The following is a 27,956-nucleotide window of genomic DNA, read 5'->3' on the forward strand; positions in this document are numbered from 1 at the left end:
TGCAGGCTGGAGTCTGGCATTCAAGGCTTCTGTATTTCTACTTCTACCCCTTGGAAGGCAAAACTGTTCCTGTCTCATATGGTAGAATAAGGATAAACTAGCACAAGAAGTAGGGAAAGGCGTTTGGTCATGTAGAATTTAAAGTCCCAGTGGCAGAGACACTGATGTACAGGCTAAAACCTGTTCCCAGGATCCTTTGCAGCTAGGTGGTGCCTCTGAGTTCTGGCCAATGGAATGTAGGCACTTCCAGCCTAAAAGCAGCCTCAGCCCTTCTCACAGTCTCTCCCCTCTGTTTACTGGTCATAGCCATAGAATCCGGCAGAGACTCCCTGTGGACCTAGGAGATGGTGGAGCCTCAGGGTGGACGAAGCCGCCTGCCTCCTAGTCCATGTTGGATTTGGCATGAATAGAAATGTTATTGCACTAAGACTCTGGGGCTTGTTTCATTATCAAACATGACTTACCCTACATAATCCAGGTCCTGGATAAATCCTAGGTAAAGGGATTGCCAGAGTAACTGGACCATGGAAAGGGAGTCAGAGATGGAAAATACATTTAGACAGATTACTCAAACCATCCAGGCACTCCATTAGACCACTGCAGAAAACTCCCACAGTCTTTGTTGATGCAGACACCAGCTGTAGAACTGCTCAGAATTATGAAGCCATCCCCTGGATCTAGAGCCACTGAGCACCATCTCTCCTCCTATAGTGTCAGAGCCTCCATGCACCTCCTAAGGCTAGCCCTGCTGAGGTCAGGTATTCCCATGCATGGGAAGCAGTGCCCTCTGCAAAACCCACAAGTGTGTCCCATCCACTTCCGGATCTCTCTCGCCAATGCTTGTATGCTGGATGAAACCTCTGTGAACTTGCCTAGCTCTAGAACTGAGTGGGTAGAGTAGGCTCCCCTCTACTCCTGCTGGCTGTCAGGGTCTAAACACACAGACAATGACACCTAGTAGACTTTAGGTATCCCAGGTTGTGGAAAAAAAAAAAAGTGAGGTCAGGCCAATCGCCACAGTTTTCTTTTTTAGAAAAAAGCAACAGTAAATAAAACCCGCCATTTATTTGCAGTTTTTATCCGTAATTAAGTTTTGGGGGAAGAGAGAGTACTGGAGATTGAATGCAGGGGAATTGTACCACTTACACACACACACACACACACACACACACACACACACGGTTTTTTTTAGACAGGATGTCTCTAAATTTCTGAGTCAACCCTCCTGACTCAGCCCTAGAGTCACAGCACCACTACACCCAGTTTATCCATAACTGATATTTAACTAGTGTGGGGAATTCCAGATGAATTAACATCCATTTTCATTGACTCTCAGCCTGAGAGGTCTTTTTTTTTTTTTTAATCTAAATATGCTTAGTGTGAATGAGCTCCATAGAATTTGTATTTCAGAGGCTGTGGCCATTCTGATGAACCCTCTCATGTAAAAATCCTGCTAGATATTTTTATACATGAGTAACCCTATCTGGACAAATTCACTTCTTCTTTTCTTTTTTTTTTTAGAGAGAGAGAGAGAGAGAATTTTTAATATTTATTTTTTAGTTTTTGGCGGACACATCTTTGTTTGTATGTGGTGCTGAGGATGGAACCCGGGCTGCACGCATGCCAAGCAAGCGCGCTATCGCTTGAGCCACATCCCCAGCCCCTGGACAAATTCACTTCTGATAGTCAATTTTACCTTCCTCCTTTTTTGTATGGTCTGAGTGTGGTTAAGATGTCTATAACACAAATTTACCATCTAACTATTTAACATTTCTAAGTGTACAGTTAAATGACATTAATTACATTCATAATGTTTTGCAAACATTATCACTACTTTCAAAACCTTCCCATCATCCCAAGCAAAAACCTGGATACCATTAATTCCTCATTCCACCTCTCTTTCCTCAGCCCTAACCTCTAATTTCCTTTCTATTTCTATGGATTTGCCTATTCTAGATATTTCATGAAAATGAAATCATAAAATATTTGTCCTCTTATATCTGGCTTGTTTTACTTAGCAAAATATTTTCAAGGTTCACCCATATTGTATCATGTATCATAATTTCATTCCTTTATAGGATCAAAAAATATTCCTTTGTGTGTACATACTAAGTCGTGTTTACCCAGACATCTGTTCATGGGTACTTGGGTTTTCACTTTTACGAATAATGCTGCAAATGATGTACAAATATCTGTTCAAGTCCCTATTTTCATTCCTTTCGGTATATACCTAGGAGAGGAACTTCTGAATCATAGAATAATTCTATATTTGTTTTTTCAAGAAACTGCCAGCCTGTTTTCCATAGCAAACCTGCAAGACTTTTACAGTCCAGATTGAATTAAAAATGTAAAAGAAGTCTCCTGCCAAGCTATAGGCTGATAAGCTGAGTGATGAGAACTCATTTGCAAAGAATAGGTCTCCCTAGTCCCTTAGGGCCTCTCTTGCTGTTATTATCATGCTCACTCCTGAGGGACTTCTAGATGCAGGGAAGAATTGGTCATAAAATAATGAACCTTGAGCTTCAGGGCTCCTCACTTTCCCTGCCCCTTCCAAGGCTCTGGAAATAGTTCTTAAAACGTGTGTGTCCATGTGTGTACTTAATTTTCAGAAGTAACATATGTTAACTAAAATCTGTTAAAACCATTGCCTCCTTCCATGCTAACTTCCATTGTATCATACCTCTTCTTCTGTAGTACGAGGTTGGAATGCCCATTGCATTTGGACAACTGGATAAAGAGAAATTGAGTTGGGGATACAATTTCTATATAGATAGAGATTGTAATTTATTTTGAGCACAGCTAAATTATCACGAATCATTTCAGTCTGGGAATACCTCTAGCTCACCAATATTATGACATGAAGGAGACATAAATGGGTCTGTTATGGTTTGAATTTTGAGTGTCTCCCAAAGGCCCAGAAGTTAAAGGCTTGGTAGTTTGGCACTACTGGAAGTCTTTGGGTCACTGAAGTTGTACCCTTGAAAGAGATTTTGAGACCCTGCATCCTGCCCCTGCCCACCCCCTGAAGTGAGCAGTTTTGTTCCACCATGCATTCCTACCATGATATACCATCACAGGCTTCAGAACAACAAGGCCATGGACGGAAACCTCTAAAACTATGAACCAAAATGAATCTTTTATCTTTATAAGAGGATTATCTCAGGTATATGTTATAGTAATGGAAAGTTAAGACAGTGCCCTGCACTATCCAGCAGGAGATAAGGTTTGAAATGTACAGAATTATAACTAGTCTGGAGTAAATTATTCCAAACATCATATGAAAAAATTATAAGTGGAAATTTTGCTTTTTATCAGTATTGAGCCTTCATCAGAAAATCTCTCTTATTAAGATTTACATTGGATAATGTATCATATATTTTGTTCCTTTTTAAATAAGAATTTCACAAAAGAGAAATGAGAAACATTTCCATGGTTTTAAGGCTAGTTTGAGTATCACAGTGCTATAAATGAGGAGGGAGTATATTTTCAATTGGTCATATATGAAAATGAATTGAAAAACATTTTTTCCACATTTTATAGCAATCCTGAACATTTACATAGCATTATAATAATGGTTGGGAATATGAAAGAAACTTTTCTAAACTGCCAATCATAAAAAAAACACATTTTGGTCAATTGTACTAGAAGAAATAACTGAATTGTCTCTTTTCTCTGTAGTAAATATTTCAAAACTATTGTTTTGCAAAGAAGTGTTCAAAATTTACAGACAGCAAATTAGGAAGAAAATATAGAGTAGCATATAAGTAAATAGATTTTTAAAAATTTGTTCTTATTAGTTATACATGAAAGTACAATGTATTTTGATATATTATACACGCATGGACCATATCTTCTCATTCTTCTATTTGTTTATTTTGCCTCACAGTTTTAGAAGTTGAAGTTCAAGAATGGGCAGCCCTGGCCAGCATGGTGGTGCACACTTGTTAATTCTAGTGACTCAGGAGGATCACGAGTTCAAAGCCAGCCTCAGCAAAAGCAAGTAAGCAACTCAGTAAGACCCTGTCTCTAAATAAAATACAAAATAGGGCTGGAGATTTGGCTCAGTGGTCAATTGCCCCTGAGTTCAATCCCCAGTACCCCCCCCCCAAAAAAAAAAATAGACTGCCTCATTTTTGGACCTCTGATGAGGGAAGCACATTATGGTAGAATTTAGTGGTCAAGCCAATAGATGACTGGATTAAGAAAATGTGCTATGTATACACACTGGAGTTTTACTCAGCCATAAAGAAGAATGAAATTACAGCATTTGCCAGTATATGGATGGAAATGAAGAATTTTATTCTAAGTGATATAAACCAGACTCAGAAAATCAAGGATTGAATGTTTTATCTCATAAAAATGGAAGTTAGAGCAAAATAAGGGAACTAAAGAGGGAGATAGAGATCAGATATCATAAAGATATATGAAAGATCAATGGAGTAGAAAGAGATTGAGAAGGAGGGGGAGGGACAGGAAAGGGCAGAAATGCTGACTCCATTTAACAATATCATGTTATGTGCATATATAAGTACACCACAGGGAATTACATCTTCATGTGTATATAGAAAGTACCAAAATAAAAAATGAGCAAAGTAAAGATCAGTAGAGGAAGGAGAATGGGGGAGGGAAGAGGGGAGGGAGAGGCAAGGGAAACAGCGACTGAAATGGAGTAAATCAAATTCCATGCATGTGTGATTTTGTCAAAATGAACCCAACTTCTATGATAACTATAATGATCTAATAAAAAAGAAAAGTAAATGAGTGGTCACATCTTGAGTGAGAAATAGAAGGAAGAGGAAGAGGTTGGAGTCTCACATTCCTCTCAAGGGCACACCCCCAATGACCTAATGACCTCCCCACTTCTTAAAGGCCCAGAACCTCCCAGAACCACCACCTGAGAACCAAGATCTTAAACATGGACCTTTGGGAGAGTGTTCTTTTTTGGATCCTATAATGTGCGTGGCATTTATCAATTTTTCACAATTTTTAATTTATTTTGACTACTCATTCTAAAAAATAATCACATTCTTACTAAATTTTGTAATGAATTCTTTTTCTTAATAAAGGTCTCAGAATTGTTTAAGCTATAGTCCATACAAAATCTGGATCCACCTCTATCTAAATACAATCTGTTTTATTACCAATGAATCATTTTCATGCAAATCCTTACACTTTTGTGTGCTTCTCTGTCATCTCGGAATCTCTGTTGAAGTACATTGTTCTGTACCATAAACTATTTGATAACCTTCATTTCTCCCTTCTTCTCCCAATCGACACTTAGTCAGCCACCAGTGTCTCCCACTTCCAAAGCGCCTTCACCTCACAGAGGCACTCCACATCATCCCATTTGATTTACTGCTGCTTGCTTTTCTTTAGCAGCCTCCTGTGGTGGGTTAGCCATCCCCCAAAGATACTTAGGTCATAACCTCTGGAAGCTGTGAATGCTGCTGTCTTAGTTAGTTCCGGCTGCTATAATGAAATGCCATAACGTGGGTGGGTTATAAACAAGAGAAATTTATATTTCTGAGGTCTGGAAGTCTGAGTCAGCATGTTGGGCTCTGGTGAGGGCTCTCTTCCAGGCTGATGATTTCTGACTTGTAATTATATTCTCATATAGTAGAAAGAGAGCTTTCTGGAGACCATTTCAAAGGGCATAAATCTGATTCATGAGGGCTCGACCCTCATGGCCCATTTACCTCCCAAAGGGTTTCCCTTCAGTTACCTTCACACTGGAGGTTAAATTACTACATACAAATTTGGGGAATGATATAAACAAGGCTAAGTCCTTTACTTGCACACAAAAACAATGATAAAGTCAACTTGGCATGAATGAGGATAATGCTGACAGAACCCCAGAGTGCAACTGGGGAGAAAGAGAACTTAGAGGAGTGAAATGACTGGGAATGTATAGAAAGGGACAGGAAATACTATGCCTGCATCACTTTATTCCCCAGGCTGACACAGTAATGCACAGGATCATGAGTTCCTCCCAAGGGTGAAGAAAGAGAGTGGGAAACCTCAGCAGTCCTTGACATTGAGGATCCCAGTAGCCCTAAATACCACTTCAGAAAACTCTTACAGTCGTTGTTGCTGCAGACACCAGCTGTAGAACTACTCAGAATTATGAAGCCATCCCCTGAATCTAGAGTCACAAACACCATCTCTCCTTTCTATAATGTCAGAGCTTCCATGCACCTCCTAATGCTAGCCCTATTGAAGTTATGTATTGCCATGCATGAGAAGCAGTGCTCACTGCAAAACCCATGCCCATGCAGCCCCTGTGCCTGCCTATGCCCCTGCATGTGCACATACATGCCCATAGCACCAGGTATGGATTGCAGCTATATATATATACAACTGTAGGACCAGGTGAAACTGTCTACCACCCACCAACCCTGGCTCCTGTACTCACTACTTCTGAAGAACTTTTCCCTGCATACCTACTGAACCAAGTCTGCTCCAGCTGCATGTGTGCCATGTCCAGCAGACCCAGCCATTGAGAACACGTCTGGAACCAGCATCTGCTAACATGGAACCATATTTGGAGCCACTACACACATTACCTGGTCAGTGTCCTTGTGCCCTTCCATATAAGGAGGTCTTTCTTTACCTAAGCCAGTCTATGAAATGTGCAAAATTGGATTGCTTTTTTAAATGCACAAATAACAGCACAAGGCTATAACAAACATGAAAATCCAGGAAAACATGACACCACCAAAAGAACATAACCCTGCAGTAACCAACCATACAAAAAATGAATATCTATGAGATAGCTGGACAAAGAATTCAAAATAATTGTTTTGAGAACACGGATAAACAACTAACTCAGTTAAGCAATTTATGAACAAAGTGAAAAGCTCAAGTAAGAGATAGAAATCATAAAAAGAGCTAAAAATAAATTCTGGAACTGAAGAATACAATGGCTGAAATGAAAAATACAATTGAGAGTTCAGGATAGAAGGGCCATTCTCTAAGATAGACCACATGGTAGGTTATATAAAGTAAGTTTTAGCACATTTAAGATCAAAACAATTCCAAGTATCCTTTAACAACATGATAGAATAAAATAGGAATGAACAACAGTGAGAAAACTGTAAGACTCACAAATTCTGGGAAATAGAATACTACTGGTTCAAAGAAGAAATCAAAAGGGAATTTTAAAAATATCTTGAGACAAATAAAAATAAAAATGTATCAAAACTTTGGGATGCAGGAAAAACAGTAGGCACAGGGAAGTTTTAAAGCAATAAATTCTTGTTTTCATTAAATTAAAAAAAAAAGATCTCAAACAACCTAACTTACACCTCAAGGCATTAGAAAAAGAAGAACAAACTAAATCAAAAGTTAGCCTAAGGAAGGAAATAATACAAACTAGAAAGAAGTAAACTATTAGAGAATAGAGAAACAACAGAAAAATCAACAAATCTGAGAGTTGATTTTTTGAGAAAAAAAAATTGACAAACTCTTATCTAGACTAAATCAGAAATTAAAAGAGGAAAGCTATTACAATGGATGCCTCAGAAATAAAAAGGATCATGAGAATGCTTTAAAAAAACTTTAGACAAATTAAATTTAGCAGAGTTTATTTGAGCAAAGGAACCATTTATAAATCAGGCAGGAGTCCAGATTGAAAATGATTCAGAATGCCCCACCACAGCACATGTGCAGGGCAATATTTTTAGCCAGAGTAAAGGAAGTGACATACAGAAACTATCTGTTTGGCTGCAGTTGGCATTTGCATAATATGATCATGTTTTGGTTCTTTTCAGCCGCTGATTGGCTGGAAGTCCAGCTGCTATGATTGGCTGATACTTGGCTACTTATTGAAAGAATATCCTTCCAAGTTAGGTTACACTCTATTTACAAATTAGGTTAGAATATAGTTCACTATTTAGGAGAAACTGTTAAATATATATGGAGACAGCTGTAGGCAAGCTTAATTCAAGTTAACAAAAGACTTTCATGAAAAAAGTGAGCTCCAAAATTTGATAACTTGGAAGAAACAGATGAATTCTGAAAAATATACAAGACCAAATCAAGAATAGACTAGAAAAATAAGGAAATTGAATTGATAATAACAAAATGTTCCAACAAAGAAAAGCACAGGACCCCTTGCCTTCAAATATGAATTCTATAAAACATTCAAAAAATGAATAAAAATCTTAAACTCCTTCAAAAAACAGTAGAAAAGGAAATACTTTCAAACTCACTTTATGAGTCCAGCATTACCTTGATACCAAAGTCAGAAAAAGATACCCAAATAAAGAAAACTATAAGTTACTATCTTTAAATAAATATAGGTACAAGAATACTTAATATTAGCAAACCAAATTACTAGCAAACTAAATTCAATAACACATTAAAGGATTATACAACATGACTGAGTGGAGTTTGTCTCTGGGATACAAAGTTGGTTCAATATATGCAAACCAACCAACGTGATATACCACATCAAAAGAATGGAAGTTAAAAATCACATGATAATCTTAATAGATGCAGAGAAGCATTAAACAAAGTTCAACATCTGTTCAAGATAAAAATTTTCAACAAAATATGCATAGAATGAACTCAACACAGTACTTAACACAGTAAAAAGTATTTATGAAAAGCCCACAACTAAACTTATAATCAACAGGGGAAAAACTAAGAGATTTTCCTAGAAAATTTGATACTTGGCAAGAATGCCTATTCTTACCACTTCCATTCAACATAGTACTAGAAGTCCTAGCCAGAGTGTTTAAACACGAAAAAGAAATAAAATACATACAAAATCAGAACAAAAGGAATGAAATTATTTGTTTGCAGATGGCATGTTCTTATATAGATAGAAAATGCTGAATGCTTCATAAAATTTTGCTCAAACTACCCAAAAATTCAGTAAAGTTGAAGGATACAAAATCAACATACAAAAATTAGTATTGTTTCTTTATACCAACAATGAATAATTAGAAAAGGAAACCAAGAAAACAATTCCATTTACCAAAGCATCCAAAAAATTTAGGAATAAACATGTTCACAGAGGTGAAGATCACCTTTTAGTTATACTGAAAACTAGAAGACTTCAGAAAAAAAATGAAGAAGACTCAAATAAATTGAAAAATATGTGTTTCACAGATTAGAAGAATTAATTTTGTTAAATAGCCATACATCCCAAAGCAATACACAGATTTAATGCAAACCCTATCAAAATTTCAGTGGTATTTTGCAAATAAGTAGAAAGCACAATTCTCAAATTCATATGTAACTACAAAAGATCCTCAAGAGCTAAATCTGTCTTGAAAAAGAATAAAGTTGGAGTCATCACACTTCCTGATTTCAAATTATATTATAAAATATAGGAAATGAAATGAGTAGTTTGAAGAGATATATGCATGCTCAAGAGTTCATTACAGCATTTTATTCACAATTAGCCACAGTATAGAAACAACCTGTATCTGTCAATGGATGAACAGATAAAGAAATTATGGGGTGTGTGTGTGTGTGTGTGTGTGTGCGTGTGTGTGTGTGTATATTATGCAGCTTTAAAAAGGAGATAATACTTCTATTTGCAACAACATGGTTAGCAAGACAGACTCCCACTTACATGCAGAATCTAAAGAAGTCAAATGCATAGAAGAGATTGGAATACTTGATGCCCCAGTGGGTAGGGAAATGGAAGAAATGGGGATTTATTGGTCAAAGGGTACAGACTTTCAATTATGTAGGCTAAACACATTCTAGAAATATAACATGCATCATGGTGACTACAGTTAATAATACTTTATTTTAATTTGAAATTTGCTCAGAGGATAGATCTTGTGTTCTCACCATACCAAAAATCAGTAAATGTGAGGTAATGGATGTGTTAATTAGCTTGACTATAATAATCATTTTAGGATATATGCATATCAAAACATCAAGTTATATCTTTTTAGAAGCTTTCATTTAAAATTTTTTAAAATACAAATTTTGGGGGGAAACAAACATGCATCTATTACAGTTAGTTTTTATGGCAAAAAAATATTTTGTAAATGGAATTAAATTAAGGATATTGCAAAGACGATGGCCCTGGATTTTTCTATGCATAATAAATATTCATATAAAAGGGAGACAAAGAGATTTGATCCAGATAGGAAAGAAGGCCATATGACCACAGAGACAGATTGCAATGGTGCTGCCAGGAGCCAAAGAATGGCACCAGACACTAGAAACTGGAAAAGACAACGAAATGGGTTCTTTCCTAGAGCCTCCAGAGTGAGTATGGCCCTGCTGACACCTCGGCAGGGTGAACTGCTTTTGGACATTTGACTTCTAGCTTTTAGACCTGTCAGAGAAGAGGTGTGCTACATTACCTGGTTTATGGAAATTTGTTACATTGAAAACTAATGTATCTCCTGTGTTAATCAGTTTTCCTTTCAGGTGACAAAGCACCTGTAATAATCAACTTAAAAAGAGGAAGGACTTATTTTTGCTATGGTTTCAGAGGTTTATGCCCCTGGTTGGTCGGCCTGTTGCCTTTGGGTCTGTGGCAAGGCAGCAAATCATGGTGAGAGACACGTGGCAGAGGAAGCTGCTCATCTCAGAGCATCCAAAATCATCTCACAGCAAGGTTCCAATGTCCCCTTTGAGGACACAGCACTAATGACCTGACTTGCTCTCACTAGGCCCCACCTTTTAAAGGTTCCACCACCTCCCAGTAGCACCACAAGCTGAATATCAAAAGTGGACAGAGGGGATTTGAGGCCTCATGTCGTTAAGGTTTATGAACACTCCCTGCTCATGTCCATTGGCCAGCCTAGTGGTCACAGCATCTTTGAAATGGCTCACTCTAGCAGACCCCTAAGAGGGTGGGGGATGCAAAGACCCCTTTGGGGGATGCAAAGACCCTTCCTTTTGCATTCTTCTGGTCCCAATACAACCCTTTTCTGAAGAATCTCTTATATGAAAGCTGTACTTCCCCAATCACTTATCCAAAACAAAACAAGAAACACAAAGCAAAATTCTTAAAACCTTCTTAAGGGAATATAAGTTGTAGTCATTTTCCCACTTTGTCTTTCCTTAAGGGGGGAATGTTGATTTTTCTGCCAGAAGCCACTGGCTGAAAAGGCTCTCAGTTTCTGAGTCAAGCAAATCTCCACATTATCTATTAATTGACTATGTTCAGGCATATCTGGGGAGATGTAAAGAGGGGCAAGACATAGTTTTTGCCCTCAAGGAGCTAAATGCTTCATTTAGGAGCTTAGGGACTTGACTAAGGTGAGAGGGAGATGCAACCGGACATATATTAATACTTAAAATAAAAATCAGAACACACAAAACCACATAGGATGATGGGATGAAAGGAGGGAAAAATCACATTGGAACAGGAGTCAGGAAAGCCTCCATGAAGAGGGGTTCCTTGAGATGGGCCTAAGGGGTATATTTCCCCAAACAGAGTGTAAATTAGGATAAGCCAAGGAACTAATGAGAAATCCCAAGATACAAAGAAAGGAAACTGAAAAGAAATTTGGAACTATATTTTAGAGCTGGAGTCAGCAAATGTTTTCTGTAAAGGTCCCAAAAGTTAAGTATTTTTGGTCTTGCAAGCTGTGTGGTCTCTGTCACCATGACTTCACTCTGCTACCATAACACAGATGCAGCCCTAAACAATCCATCAATAAATGAATGTGGCTATGTTCCAATAAAACTTTATTTACAAGAACAGACACTGGGCCAGAACATTAAAGAAACTCTGGGCCATGAAAATCCATGGGAGATCTGTGAGCAGGAAGATGACAGCATAACATCACCAATGCCATGGGTTTGGAAAAGTAATCTGGCCATAGAATAGTGTAAGAATTGTAGGAAATGAAATCGAATGTAAAAATAAGAGCTGGCGATGGGGGCTCTTATAATAGTGTTTTGGGTAAAGAGGCCTGAATTAGGGTATTGAGGGCAGAAATGGGAAGGCCATAATTCTAGGATATGGGAATCTATTAAATGTAAAGAGGAATGGAGAGAGTTGAATTAAAAATGGCTTCACTTTAGAGCTGGGAGGACTGGGATTTGGGGAAAGAGGGAAAGCTCCTTGAACAATATAATAAGGGAGGTGGGGAGCAGGGGTTGGCTGTGCCTCCGGATACTCTTTGTCCTCTGAGTAAATAAAATCAAAGAAATCAGACGGACAGCATGGTTAGGCAGCTTGTGTCAGGTCCCTTAGTCTCTTTTGTACAGAGGCCTCCTCACAGCACATGCCCAGAGGCCATGTGGGACTCAGGGCTGACACTGGGCTCCAGTGTAACCCCCAAGGCTTCCAGCAGACAGCACCTGGTACTCTCTGAGTCTAGCCAAGCCTGAGCTCCGAGCTAGTGAGGACGAGGAGCCGCTAGACATCTCGGAGGAAAGCCAAAGCAGAACAAAACCAGCCCCGTCAGAAGCAGGTTGAGGCTGTGCCAAGTGACCACGGAAGCTGCATGTGTGGGCCAAATTGCTGTCTAATTACATTGCTCTCCAGACAAGACAAAATTGTGTCTCTCAAAAAGCATGTATGTGGAGTCAGGGTAAGCCTAGGGGAGGTCAGGCCTCAGGGAAATAAGGAGCAGGGAGTCATGTTTCAGGATTCATTAACATCCCCTTGGCTTGGAAAGGCAGATCATGGAGAAGAGGTAGGGAAGAGGCTGTGACTCAGTGGAACATCACGGACAGGTTCTAAAGAATTGAACTTCAAATGGAGTAGGTGAAAAGAAAATGTGCCTCTGCACCACACATATCTCATCATTTCTCTCTCAAACTTAATATAATGCCCTCCTGGAAAAAATAATATAAAGATTGGTTTTTTGCCTGTGTCCTATAGCAAACATTCTTCCTGCTGCTCTGCATGCTGAGACAATTTAGCTGAAAAGAGCTGCCTTAGAATTTGCCACATTTATGTTTGACAAAGAGGCAGTTTACTCACTAGTTACACATTTTCTTGCTGAGATGCAAGTGCTCAGGATTGGCAGATATTGAAAATGCTATTTTGATATTTTATGCACTTTCTTGGGAATCTATTTCAGAGGCAGAGCAATAAGGGAAATATTCCTGACTCAGAAATATAAATATAATGCTACCATTTGGGGTTATTTATTTCCCAGGCAATCAATCAGGAAATGTTAGGAAATCTATTCTGAGTTGTTTCAAACATGATTCCAGTCAAGCAAGTAATCTTTCCATTTTCTTTTCATCCATTACATAATTCTTTTAAAAAGATGGAACAGCAAGAGAATTAAAAGTCACTTGAACTCTAACCAGAAATATGAATATGACTTGTCAAATTTTTAAAGGAATAAAATGGCAAATTGTGGCGAAACAAATATTGATAGTGAAACCAAATATTGCTCATGATAATGATGCACACAATAATATGACTGGCGATCCCAGGACATTCAGACAACTCTTCTAATTTTGTCATGATGAAGGGTCAGTCAGCTGATGTCTAGAGTCTTTAACCAGGTTCCACGAAGTCCAGACCAAGAGCACCCCTGGTCATTTCAAACTGCCACTGTATTTACACACCATGTGCTCTGCATCAGTCCTCGCCATTTGGAGACCCGGGTTGTTCATAGGCTTTGAGGTGCCTACCCTTGAATGTGCATCACGAGCAAAAGATTGGAAACCCCAGGACCAAGTCACTCTGCCTCTCCCCAGGGGAATGAGAACTGGACCTCACAGCCAAGTCAGCCATGCTTGGCTCTGCTAGGGATGGGCCAGCCCAGTTCAGGGGAAATTGAGCATAAACCCAGCTGTATGCTGTGGGCCTTGATACTAATGGAAGCCCAAAGGGGTAAATGTCTGTAAACATTGTCTAGGAAAAGAAAGGCAGCCTCCCTCTACTGGAGTCCTGGCACACAGGACAGGAGAATCACCAAGGCTAGACTGGGAGAATTGTGGAGTGGGTGACGTTGTCTTCATTTTCGCTGCATGTCTCTTCACACACTTCCAGACCCCGTCATCCACTGCAGGAACACCACAACCTCATGCTCTTGACCACCCTTCCCTGTTCCCATCACCAACTGCCTAAAAAGCTTAGCCTCAAGCACGAATCTGCAGGATTCATTAAACTCTTAGTGGGAAATTTTCAGCCAGCATTTTCTCCCTTCGCATTGGCATACAGTCCTTATATCAGATGGTATAATTAAAGATTTTGTTTCCCGTTTAAGGATTTCAGGCAGCAAACTGGTGGAGAAGGACATATGAGGAACATCTCTGCATGCAGATGGCACCCCAAGTTTGGCCCTGCTACATACACACCCTGGGCACACGTAATTGGCAATATTTGGAGACACAAAATAGAAATACGCTGATTCTTAGAAAAGAGAATTGTATGTGAAAAGCTAGTTCATCATTGCTAATTTTGGCGAATTATATGATTTGGAGCACAGCACGTGACCCTCAGAAATAGAAGGGGAATAGAGATATTTCCGAAGTCTCCCTCAGCAGACATGAGGTATCAATCTCATTGTAGATCACAGACACCTCAAAATAAACTCTGCATGATTTCCTTCTCCAGCCAGTTCTATGTTGGCCTATTTTCCCTAGCCCCAGCTGACCCAGCCTGGGGGCTGTAGCCTGAGAAAGGAAGTGACCTGCTGTGATGAGAGATTTTCCCTGGTGACATTCGTCCAGCTGGCCACAGTTGGGGCTTGTCTGGGGCCCATACATGCAGGATGTCAGAATGTGCCAAGATCAGCAAAGATAAGATCTTGGCACAGAATTCTTCCATCTGAGGTACAAGGAAGTGGGACTGAATGACAGGTCTGACCCCAGAGCTTGCTTCTAAGATCTTCATCCAATAGAACCAAACGGCACTCGGGTAGTGGCTCGGTTGAAGAGAAAAGAAGAAACAAGTCCAGGTCAGAGCTGAAAAACTTTAAAGCAGTTGTGTCAGCTGCCCTGGAAGGTCAAGGCATCCTGTAGATAAGCTCCAAGAAGTTTCGACTTTGGAGAATCATTTCTATGTGATAGCTCAACTGTCATTCTCCAAGTGACAGTTTTCTCTGTTCATCCCCACATACTCCTAGACATGAGCTTTATTTTCTTCTAATTGGTCTTGATGCCAAGCTTAGGGTCATAATGAAATTAGAAAAAGGAATTCTAAAGACAAAGAAGAAAACCAACTCACGGACTGGCATTTGCTGAAATGCCTTCCCTAATTGAATACAGAGCTTGGATCTGGTGTTGTCCTGATCTACCCACAATCACTATGCAGTTCTGAGGTGGAGATTCCCTCACAGGCTCCCTAGACTCCCCCCAGAACAAAGAGTGAAGATTTAATCTTTATGACCTGGAGAGGTGTCTCTCCACTTGGCATCTCAAACTGGTTTGACATCTCAAACTTGGTTAGTTGCAATGAATGCATACACCTTTAGAAGGAGAAATGTTTAGTCAGGCTGGAAATATGTGAAAAGATTCTTGCTCATTTAAAGAGCCAGGATGTACTTTCTCTGTTTATCATCATCACAGAGGGCACAATTATGGCCTCCCCTGGTTGGGAGATGGCCTTGGGCTGTTCAAGTATCATTGTTGACATTTCTCAGTCAGTTCCATTGTCAGAGGGACCCATTACTGTCTTGTTCTACTAGGCAACCAACCTGTTTTTCATTTCCACATCCTCAGGCTCCACGGGGCTGCCTTGGACCATTTACTGTGCATCAGGATCTCTGTGCACATTAAAGACCCCCACGTTGCCTTCAGTTAGTGCTGTACTGTACAAAATAAGGACTGAGACAGTTGGAGAAATTGAAGATTGTTCCTTAACTTTCACAGCAGATGCTCCTACATTTATTCCCCGCTCCCCTAGGAGGACAGTGAATGCAAATTGTTCATTTGAGCAATTTCTATCCCCTCTGGATGGTCTCGATCCTCTTGGTGTGAAATGTGTTCAGCTCTTCAACCAAATTGTACGGGATGGTTGTGAAGGAAGAAAACCTAGTTTGCATACTTCAAATTAGAGGAATGCATTAAAGTATTCAGGAATCAGATACTCACACCACCCAAATAATATCCAACTTAGGCCCTTAGGGATGGAGCTGCATGAGGCTTAACAGTTCTGATACCTGAAAGAAGGAGATTTAATGGCACTCATAAAAAAAAGTAAAAATTATTATAAAATGTTTTGAAAATTTAAGTTGAGAATCTTTCTTAGGCAAGTATGTTTTTAGGGATCAAAATGTAAAAGTGTCCACCTCCATGCAGGCTAGCTCAGGCCAACTCCTGGTTTTAAGAAAGGGGGAGGAAACCTAATTAGGTTTTCCTTTCCTTCTGCAAATGAATTGCTGGCACTCACTTCCTCAGCAAGTTCAGTTTCCCTGGAATTCCTAGGCAAGCAGAAAACTCCGGAAACTGAAACCATGAAACCTACAGAGTTCCCAGAGGACACTGGACCACCCGGAACCTTTCTAAAACCAGTGATAACTGACCAAATTACAAGTCAGGAAAACAGTCTTTGGTGAGTGAGCATTTCTGAGGTCTCAGGATGTTTTCACTTGACTGAGGACATTTGGATTCAAGTCTTTGGTTTTTGCATCTGGATTGGAAAAAATGTGTGGTACAATTTCCTCCTCAGGGGGACGATGCAAAATGACAGTGACTGTCCTTCAGAGAAGGCTGAGAAAAGGGAAGCCGACACTCACCCCTACTCCTCTCACAGCTATTTCAGGGTCCCCTATGACTCTTTCTCTTGGCAACCACTACTGCAGGACAGTCACGTCACAAATATTTACCTCTCAGTTTGCTCTCCAGAAGTTCCATCACACAGACTTCTGGAGACAAGAGATTTTTTAATTGAGCTAGTAAAGTTTCATTGTTTTTCTCAGAGGATTCAAAAGTCCTGACATCTTCTGTTTCTAATTAAATACATCTGCAGAAAAGATGGCTGGCTCCTTCATTTTCCTCTGAGTCGAAGAGTGTGGCCTGATGGCATCTCAATTTGTCTGCCACCAGTTTGCTGGGCAGTTTAAACAGGCCACCTAATCTCTCTGCAAAACTGAAAGGAATATGCATCTCACTGGTTGGTGTCCTGTGCTATTTCACTGTTTGTTGATATCCAGTGGTAATAAAAAAATAATATAAAGTGCTTTAGAAGTGAAGCTTTGAGTTGTCAAAATGCCCATCCATCACCATGAGCAAATTTATTCCATAACACTTCAGGTCCTTAGAGCTAAATTGAATAGCTGAAAAAAGTCTCTTTGAAATACAAGGAAGAAAGATCAAGTCATAGCTTCTGGGACTCGAGTTGTTTCCTTGAGGGGTCCATGACTCTGTGAGGGCACATATTCTCCTAGGAACATGTTGCTATGCCCCCCACAAGGCAAACTATTAGTTGGTCATATGGAACACACTTTGTGACTTTTCTTCAAAAATAAACATCAAAAGAAGTCACTGTTACAATGTCATGTGATCTCTCCAGATGAACTGAGATGTTTGCTTCATGTAGTAGATGAATAATAGGTCAATCTTTCTAAATGAATTTAGGTGTTTAATTAATGTAAGGTGTTTTCAGATCTATTGGTTGTAAAAGATAATAACAATAGGAGGAGGAGGAGCAAGCATTTATTGAGCAATTAACCTATGCCCAACATTGTACTAAATGCTTGCATGTTAGCTCATTTAAATGCACATAAACCCCTGAGGTAGTCATTCAGTTTCCCCATTTTAAAGAAGAAACTGAGCTATGAGGAGATTAATTTTCCCAAAGTCACATTAGCATATGACCCTGAGCAGTGTGACCAGGCTAGTTTTATTCTTTCTTTCTTTTTGTTCTTTTTAGATATACATGACAGTATATTTTGACATATTATACATGTAGAATATGACTTATTCTAATCAGGTTCCCAGTCTTGTGGTTGTACCTGATGTGGAGTTCACTGTTGTGTATTCATATATGAACATAGGAAAATTAAGTCCGATTCATCCTACTGTCTTTTCTATTCCCATTCCCTACCCCTTCCCTTCATCCCCCCTTGTCTAATTCAATGAACTTCTCTATGCATCTTACCTCTAGGTTTCCTATGCTAATTTGATAAAGTTGCCCTGCCTGCGTTAAAATTCTACTTCTCCAGGGCCATCCTTGACCTGGAATTCAGTAGTCACTCAGAAATAAAATTCTTTCTCCCATCTTTTTCCATCAATCCTATCTTACAACCATAAAGTAAAACTTATTTAAAGACCAGTTCTTTTCAGGGTCAGGAAAGAGTAAGAGGACAACATATTTGAGAAGATCTTTGGCTCTAAGTTACATGAGGATTTAAAAGGGTAGAGCATTTCAATATTTCTAAATGTATGAGTCTCGAAATGTTGATGATAGCTGCATTAAATATTCCGGTAAGTATCTTTGTCAAACTCTAAAACACTAGTCCCCCTTAGTATAACTCATGAGAAATGTGCTCAAAGCTGCTCACATTGAAGTCACTGGGAAAATGGCTCATCCATCCAGTTAATGGAAGATCCCCAAGCTGTTCCCTGGCGATTTAGATGTGACTGTGTTGTCACATCTCCTAGGAGTGGTGTTTTTAAAATTTAATTTATTTTTTTTCTGGAAAGAGGTATGAAACGATGAGTAAGTACCCTTTCTTTTCTAGAACCAGTCAAATCAGGATTGAAAGTTACTGTAATTCCAACCACTTTGGCCCTGAAATGAAACTATCCCAACTTGCAGTGGATTGTACAAACAGTTGGAAGGACAGAAGGAAGAGATACTGGCACAGAAGGGTTAGTAAAAGGACTCATATTGCCAGGTACAGTGGCACACATCTATAATCCCAGTTCTCAGGAGGCTGAGGCAGGAGGATTGCAAATTCAAAGTCAGTCTCAGCAATTTAGTGAGGCCCTAAGCAACTTGGCAAGACTCTGTCTCAAAATAATACAAAAAGGGCTGGGAATGTGGTTCAGTGGTTAAGTGCCCCTGGGTTCAATCCCTGGTATTAAAAAAAAAAGAAAAAGAAAGAAAGAAAGATAGAGGACTCATGATAATCATGCACCCCAGCTTGACCAGGATGCTTGCAAATCATGATGAAAAGTTGTGGTTCTGGGTGTTGTCTGATGATTCATGAACATAAACCTGGAGCTCATGTAGCTTTAACAGAGTATATACATATATATAGTGTATGTATGTGTGTGTTTCAGGGTCTTGTGGATGACTGTCCATGCTTGGAAATCCTGAGTCCAAAGTGGCTGGCCACCCACTATGAGAACTATCCCAAATCCCAGGTGCCACTGAAGGAAACTAAAGCAAAGGGTTGTTTGGGGCTCTGTGTGTGTGTGTGTGTGTGTGTGTGTGTGTGTGTGTTTAACTGGTTAGCACGGTTCACAAAATACTTAGGAGGATTTTTGCTCTGAGCCTCTCGGCCCTGAAGCACACAGCCCCTCCACCACATCCTGCCTCTCCACTTCCTCCTCTTCTTTCCCAGCTCAAGAAGCCAAGATGGGAAGTCTCTCACGACCCTGTGGCTTGGCCAGGAGGAAGCCTGAACTTGATACAGCTGGCTTTCCTGGGGCCTGGTAAGACCATTTATCCTTGAGTCTGTGCTTCTTTGCTTACCTATTTTTAGACTGGTGCTGCAGACCTCTCCTGAGGGCTCAGATAGAAGTTTCCAGTGAGTCTGGTCCAAGCCAGGGACGACACCGGTGCTAAGTCTGTTGCACAGAAGTCAAAAGAGGAGAAATCAGCAGCCTTTGACAACTCCTTTTTCACCCCCCACAAGAAGGTCTGTGATCTCCTTTCCACCTTAGCAGCAAGCCAAGGAAGGTGGCTGAGCACGTGACCTGGGGATCCAGACACACCAAAGAGGTAGCAGAGCAGGAATGTCACATTCAGTAACCCCAACCTCTACCAGCCAATCACAGAGCACTCCGGCCAGGCCTGAGCAGAAAGCTGCCTCTTCAGTCTGCTCTCCCATCACACCCTCTCCAAAGCACCCCACTCACTTGACTCCAGGGTTTTGTACCTGTTGCTTTCACAAGAATCTTTTCACTTACCTGCTCTTTGTTCTTCATAATCTGTGTCAGGTTACCCCATAGCCTTTACCTCCCCAAAAGTTGAGAGCCAGGGACCTTAACTTAGTCATCTCTCTTTTGAAGATATGCCAGAAAGTAGGCATGTGAGGTGGATATGAGGTGGATATATACGGGGATGAGGCTCAAGCCCTGATTTGGGGCCAGCTCGTGAAGTATTGCAAGTAATATCACATAATAAGTACTTGGTAAAACTGAAATGCATGCATGAACAAATAAAATGGAACAAAAAGATGTTTACAATTCAAAGTCAAGAAGAAGCAAATAGCCCGAAAACAAAACAAAACAAAACAAAACATAAAACTAGCTAATTCTTATTCCTGGTTTTATTTGTATTTACTTTCAGTAGGACTTTATGAATTGACTCTATTTTTCAATTCAGGAGACTTATAGTACCTAAGCCTGAGCTGTGTGGGCCAAATGTTATCCATATAAAATTAAAACATGATTGTAAAATACTGAAAATATCTTCTCTGACTTGTCACCAATATCAGTCATATTCACCAGAATATCACACCTGAAATAATTTGATTTGACATTGGAAATTTAGAAGAAGAACCAGAATTCGCAAGCTGGCAAAGGGCTCTCTGCATGAGGCAAAACTATTGTCAGTAGCTCAAAAATGGTATTTGGTGATGTTCCTGTGGGTGTCTGCAGAGCTCACCAGAGTTTAATCACATTTCGTCCTGGACAGGATTGATCTGGATTAGAAAATGGAGGAGGAAGGAAGCAGCTTGACTGGAGACTAAGCTGGAGAGGCAGTGGTAGGAAGAGCCCTGTCCTTTCTTTTGGTTTTAGTACCAGGGATTGAACCCAGTGGTGCTCAACCACTGAGGTACATCTCCAGCCCTTTTCTATTTTTTATTTTGAGACAGGGTCTCCCAAAGTTATTTAGGGCCTCACTAAGTTGCTGACAGCCTCCGGAGTTGCTGGGATTACAGGTATATGCCATTGCACCTGGCTGAGCCCTGCCTTTTCTGAGGCTGGCTTTATGGTCATACCTTTAACTGTTTCCTGCACCCCACCACACCTGTGGGCACTTGATAACAAGAACTTGTCCCACCTGCCACTCTCCAATGGAAACACTCTCTGACAACAGAGAAAGTTCATTCTCTTTCTCTGGGGCACTGTGCTGAGTTCTCCCTTCTGTTTATCTTCTGTGGGTAGCTAAGCCCTCTGCCTATCTCCTCCTTTTATATTTGACACTTCCCTAAGGGCTACTTTTGGTTTCTTAGTCAACTCCTAATGCCTCAGCACATAGGAAAGTAGTGAACTTGGCCCAGGTGCCTAAGGTCTGCCATCTATGACCTGATCGCCACTTGATTAAGAAGGGATAACAGGGGCTGGGATTGTGGCTCAGCAGTAGAGCGCTCGCCTAGCATGGGCGTGACCCAGGTTGCACCACATAAAAATAAAGGCATTGTGTTGTGTCCATCTACACCTAAAAAAAAAAAATAAGTATTAAAAAAAAAAAAAGGAAAGGATATCAGACGGGCATGAGGTTGAGCTACAGAACCAACACCAGAAAGCAGGCCAATCTCAAGACATGAACCAACTTTGAAGGAAGAAACAAGGTAAGTTCAGCATTGATGCAGGGGCTCAAGGGGCTCCTGGGCTACACAGACTTGCAACTGTCCAGAGTTGACTTGGGAATAGGTGCCAGAACAGGGCTGACCTTAGGACTCAACAGCCCCTCAGAAATGAGCAGATTATCTTGGCCAGGTTTGGTTGAAAAGGGGCTGACACCCATGATAACCAACAGAAAGGAGCTGAATTCCACAGAGTTCTGAAAAGATCCCAGACCAGTGGTTCAAACCCCAAGGACATAATCAGAATTTCCTCAGAAAGTTTTTCAAGATCTATAACCCCAAACCTTATTTTGAACCTGAGGATTCAGATCCTCAAACCAGTTTGGGGTAGGGTAGGCAGGAACAGTGACTTTAGAAAGCTGCCCAAGTATTCTGGTATCAATACCTGCCACACCCTGCCCCAACATGGTCACCATTGAGGTCCTGTAATTTTTCAATGCCAGAGAGCATGTCTTTTACCTCATACACAATACAGTCTTAATACATAATAGGCCTAAAGTCAATATTTGTCTATTGATGGATTGAATGAAATGAATTAATGAACACTTCCTGTCTATGTATTGATTGCATTAATTATTAATAAACATGCAAAATGAATGTGTACGACTGAAAGAATTGTGCACTATGTCAATAAATACAAGGAAGGAACAGACTTTCTCATAAGTGATTCTCACTATAGGTGCAAGCTAGTCTTTGGTTGACTCATTCAGAACAAGAGCTAAATATGACAACACTGATGTGCACGTTATCAACGAGTGTGGCTCGGCAATACTTGGTAAGACTGAAGGGAACGGGATTTGTATTAACATCACAGGGAGTGTAAAATAAAAGAAGGTACTCCACCTAACTCACAATTAATTATATAATCTGAAGCTTAATTCTAGCTTTGGAAACAATGGGAACCATAATTACATGTCCAAAGCCCAAAATGGAATCCCGCAAGTGTTTGACAAGTAGAACATAAGGATGATGGAGTGGTTTACCCATAAATTTGACCACAGGGCAACCCTGGTGAGTCATGAGTTCAGGTCGTGGTAGGATTTTTCATTATCCTCCATTCTTCCGCAGTGAGTATATTGAGCTCTGAGCCACTTGATGGATGTGAATCGGCTTGTGAATTCAGGCTGGCCTGCTGTCTATGTGGCTCTGACCTGTATATAGAATAGCCATGCAAATTAGCATGGGCCTCGGGCCAGACAAAATTAATCCAGCCCTAAAAGCAATCAAGTAAAAAGTGTCAAAGGGCAAAAGAAGAGAAAAATATGGCTGGGAGCAGTGATGCTCTATTTTTCAAGTTTCTCTAACTTACCACAGTGCGTTTTTTTTTTTCTTTTTGTCACAAGTAAACTTGAAAATGTAGGAAAAGCTGGTGGAAATCTTTATGAAAAGAAAAAGTTCATGTTGGAAGTTGAAATAAGGGATTCAAAAAGGCTGTCCTTGACATGGAGTCTGAAGTGGGTCCCTTCACCGGCTCCTTCGTCTCCAGCTCAGCACCTTCTTGTGCCTAGTCACATTATGCATCTGTTTTATGATGTTTGTCCGTCTCACCTATCCGAGTGTAAGTTCCTCAAACCTAAAAATTATGTGTGTGTGTCCTACCTCTGATTCCTAACATGTGGCAGACACAGTCAATAAATACTCATTTAGTGAATGGGTAGACACTGCATAATGATCTAAAAGTAATAAAAGCAGACCACAGGGTTGTCTGTGGTTCTCAGCCTCCAGTTCACAGTGGTCCTGTCCTCCACAGAGCTCCCTGCTGGCCCTACAGCTCTGGCCCCCACTCCTCTTACACAGTTCTCTAAAAAAAAATTTGAAAGTGATACGATGGACCAAGAGTTAATGTCTTTACCATATACCGAGCTCCTACAAGTCAATAAAAAGAAACAAACAAACCAATAAAAATGGGAAATATCAAGTATAGGTTGTTTATAAAAGAAGACATACCAAACACAGAAAATGACATTCCACTTCAACAATATAGTAATCCAAATAAAACATAAAGTATGTGTGTGTGTGTGTGTGTGTGTGCGCGTGCCTATCAAATATAAAGAATAAAGAGAAGGAGAAAATCTAGTGTTGACAGTGTTGGAAAGTAGGAATTGTCATGCACTGATACTGGGAATGCAAAATTGTCAAAACTCTTCTGCAGAGACATTTCAGAATACATGCCAAAATTTAAAGTGCATGCTTACCTTTAGTCCAAGAAAGAAGAACTTGTTGATAGTTCTTGTGGTAAATTTTTAAATTTTACAATAAAATTGACCATTGTAATCATTTTACAGGCATATGTAAAATAGTTTTTATTCTACTTTTTTATTTCTTTAAAAGTACTTTGACATATTTAAAAGTACTTTGACATATGTACCTACATAATTCTATCTCAAACACGTTTTTTTAAAAATTAACACAGCTTCAGTTGTATATGTTCAAGACATGAGACAATTAACACGTTAAGAGACAATTAACATTTTTAAGTGTATGGTTCCGTGGCACCAGATAGAATCACATTACTATACAACCATCATTATGATCCATCCTTCTCCAGAGCTTTTTTACTCTTCGCCAACTGAATCTGTCCTCATTAAACACTAACTTGCCACTTCTCTCTGTTCTTTACCCCTGGTAACCACCACTCTACTTTATGTCTCTATGAATTTGACTATTTCAAAGATTTATTTTAAGGCCATAAGAGTACAAGAACAGTGTGTGTGTGTGTACACTACACATACATACACGTATGTGTATGTACACATACATACACATGCTTACATCCACACACACACACACACAAAAATATGCATTAGTTAATTCAAAAAGCTTTCCTGAGGATATACTGCATGCGAGATAGTAAACAAGAGAAGATGAAGTTATTTATCTCATATACTAGTAATGACCTAGAGAAGGAGGGTAGACCATAAACAAACGTGTGAGCAATGGAGCATTAGGTTAGGATAAGTCTCATGTAGAAAAATAAATAGATCAATGTGATAGTGATTTTAGGGGGTACGTTAGATTGGGTAGTGAGAAGGTTTCTCTGGAACTGTTTACCATAACAAAAAAATTAGAAAATAACTAAATGTGTAAGCAACATCCTTGCTAGGCTAGAGTTCACCTGGCCGGATGTCAGAGCATGACAGTTCATCATAGAGAGTAAGAGCCTTTCTCAGAACAAATTGCACTACTTCAACATGCCTTTTGTGGAATATTTTCCTGGAGAGAAAGTGTTTCCAACATTTTGGGGTAGAAAATAATTTAGAAGAGAAACATGCCAATGCTTCTTTATTCTAAAAAGGAATGTATAGATGACAGTTGCAAGTGTTTGATGTCCAACCTCCTAAAACTGTAAAATAGCAGCAGAGTGATCAAGAGAATGATCTAAATCTTCTTTTTGTGGTTTTACTTTTGTTCTGGCAGGCTGAACAACACTGGGAAAGAATGACAGTGTGTGCATGTGAAACATATTCTTCCCTCCTTGACTAACTGACAAACTGGAGAGGAGGCACAAATAAGGGGCAGTGGCATTGCTTGTGATATAGCTGGAATACATGGAAAATTTTAAGTAGCATCATGGGCCTGGCCTACCCTTAGCCGAGGCAGGAAATTCAAGAGTAATATAACACTTTGCTGGTAAGTAATGCCATTGGAATAACAGCATGTTTGGGATGACTTTTGGCTTTAACAGGGAATTTCTGTTTTATTTGCTTCCAAAAAGAACTTTTTTCCCCCTCTCTTAAGTTCTTAACTTTTATTTTAAAAGTCCATGTAGCTACATAAATATGATATATGCAAACTGGCCTTGAATAAAAGTTGTATGCTGTAGAATATGCTGAAAAGCAAATTCAGGACCTCAGTTTTAGCCATGGGACTTTAAGACAGAGGTTTTGTATATATGACACAAAGTGCACAAAACAGGTCAGAGACCTCACTCTATTACCTGTCAGCTGTGTGATCTTCCTCGATGGATTATTTGACATCTGAGCTTTCAAAAGGGGAATAACAATAGTACCTACTCAGTGGAGTTTTGTGACAATAAAATTCAAGAACATGAAAGGCTAGCACACAGTAGGGCTTTCCTGTTTGTTTTTTCCCTAGACTTCAAAACTGGATCAGCCATTCCTGACTCAGAGTAGAAAAGGGCTAATATGAAAAATCAAAATTTGGCTCTGTTTGAATAACTTGAACATAATCCAACTAATCCCCCCTTTGATTTTAAGCCATGCTCCTCCTTTGCAACCCAAAAAGCTGAGTTGTAGCATGAACTGAATTACTGTCTTCAGTTTCAAAGGGACTTGAGCTAACTGGGGCATCTCTAGATAACTCAGGGGTGGTGTAGGAGAATCAGACCCATGAGAGAAATTGCTGAAGGATCTGCAGATGTTAGATGGGTGATGACACTGTGGGGATATGGGAGCTGTTTCCAAATATTTGAAGAGTAATGTCATGTGGAAGAGAAATTAGAGTTATTTTTCATGACTCCATAAGTTGAGACAGATTCCTGTTTTATATATAGAAAACCTTAATTAAAAAATAAAACGGTCAAGGAATGATGCTATCTTCTAAGGTAGGGAGGGTCCCATCTCTAGAGGGATTCTATCAGAGAACAGCTTTCTACTCCTGGAGAGCTGCACAGGAAATTCTGTACCAGAGAAGTGCTGGGAGCAATGACATTTAGGGATTTGTTCCAGGTCAGGAAGGCAACAATTCAGATATCTATATAAATGTAATGTTTTATAGCAGGAACTTAAGGAAGAATAGCCATGAAGCAGTGTAAGGCACACACAGGCGTATGCAGGTTGTATTAATGTATGAACTTCAACCTTGTATAACAAAAGAATGTTGTGCCACATGGTGGGGGATGTTTAACTGCTAGAAATGAAAACAGTCATACTTTACCCTATCGTATTTTATAGGCTCATGTAGACATCAGGGCCAAATGAAACTGAACCAAGATCTTAAGCATTAGGTTACATTTTAATTTTACCTTCTCCCTCCCCTGTGATTTTGACATAAGTGATTCAAAATGAACTTGGACCTTTGACCTGTCCATTTGATTTTGGAGTTTTTTGTATTTTCTTTTTTCCTGCTCACCTGCGAACCTCTGCTGATTGTTTCATATCCTTGGTCAACTGCTTTTAACAGCTAAACATTAGAGCCACAGAGAGCATAAACAGGAAACTGGTATTTAGGTGGGAGTTCCCAGGAATTTTATACCACTGACCACAGAGGCCAAGAGAGAAAGGAAATAGGAAAAACAGTGTAAATACCTGGGTGACTAATGACTCTGTGCAGCTCAGCTGGCTGTTCTGAACATTTAATGGGAAGTCTCTTGCAGGGGAAACACCCTTAAGATGTTGCGGACACCATGTGGCATGCAAGGGCCAAATAGGGGTGTTTACTGCAGAGTTGGTTGGTTTCCTTCATCCACTGGCTACCGGGCAAAAAGGAGTTTGGGCAATTTGGCCACACGAAGTCTCCAAATGACTGACTGTATTTGCATGCGTGGTGCATTTTCCTAGCATCGGGGTTCCCAGGCCTCTCCAGGCCTCTGATTGTTAAGGATTGTAAGGCCACCCCTCTCCTTGTTCACACGGATAGCGCCTAAGAGGATTTAGAATCAAGTGGGCACATTTGCACTGCCTTGTTCTGAAGAGGCAGCTGGAGCGCGGGCCGGCAGGCCTGGCGCAGCCCACTGAGAGTCCCCGAGGACTGCATTGTCCTCCGAGGGGCCGCCACGGGGGCTCCATTGTGCACGGAGCAGTCCTTTTTCTCTTGCCCTCTGTCTCCCCCGGCCTCCTGCTCCACCCCCGCACGCAGACCTTTCTCTCAAGCTGCCCGGATCTCCTGGCTGCCGCATTTCCAATGCAGAGGAGCAGACAGGGCTTCGGGCTGGCCATCTGCACGCGGAGATTGACAGCAGCCCCGGAAGGTCAGCGCCTCAACGATTTCAGTCTGAACAGCAGGCCACCCAGGCCTCCCGAGCAAAACAGGGACATCTGCTCCCCTTAATTTAGAACACTGGTTCTAATTTCACCAGAGCCCCTTGCTTGAAGCTCTCCTAGGGCTCCAGGGGAGGAGACAACGGGGCGGGGAGGGGGACAAACAGACGGCCACCCGTCCCGGGCTCCCTAGTTCCCAGGGAAAGCTGCTGAGATGAAGGGGGTTGGGGGTGGGGGCGTTGGGGTGTGGAGTCTGGTCACTCACGTGACCAGGGTGACGTCGTGTTGGAGAGAGGAGGAGGCGGGAGGGGCGCAGAGTGGGCACAACAGTCCTGGAGCGCGCCTGGGATGCATGGTGCAGACGCATGCATTCATGCATCTGTATCTTACACGGGCAGGCTGTGCTGGCCCTGGGAGGCCA

The 27,956-nt window shown here is 40.5% G+C and overlaps 1 long non-coding RNA gene across 1 annotated transcript in view; it reads right to left on the reverse strand.

The window, feature by feature from the left end:
• The window catches only part of LOC125618444, a 65,736-nt gene extending 37,990 nt beyond the window's left edge, over window positions 1–27,746 (reverse strand). The window contains exons 1-2 of the long non-coding RNA XR_007349708.1: window positions 27,416–27,746; window positions 19,535–19,629 (exon numbers count right to left, since the gene is read on the reverse strand). This is a non-coding gene — a long non-coding RNA (uncharacterized LOC125618444). The remainder of the gene's footprint in view (window positions 1–19,534; window positions 19,630–27,415) is intronic.
• Between the last annotated feature and the right edge of the window lie 210 nt (window positions 27,747–27,956).

The sequence above is a fragment of the Marmota marmota genome, unplaced genomic scaffold (genome assembly GCF_001458135.2).
Source record: "Marmota marmota marmota unplaced genomic scaffold, marMar, whole genome shotgun sequence".
In the NCBI taxonomy this organism is placed as follows: domain Eukaryota; kingdom Metazoa; phylum Chordata; class Mammalia; order Rodentia; family Sciuridae; genus Marmota; species Marmota marmota.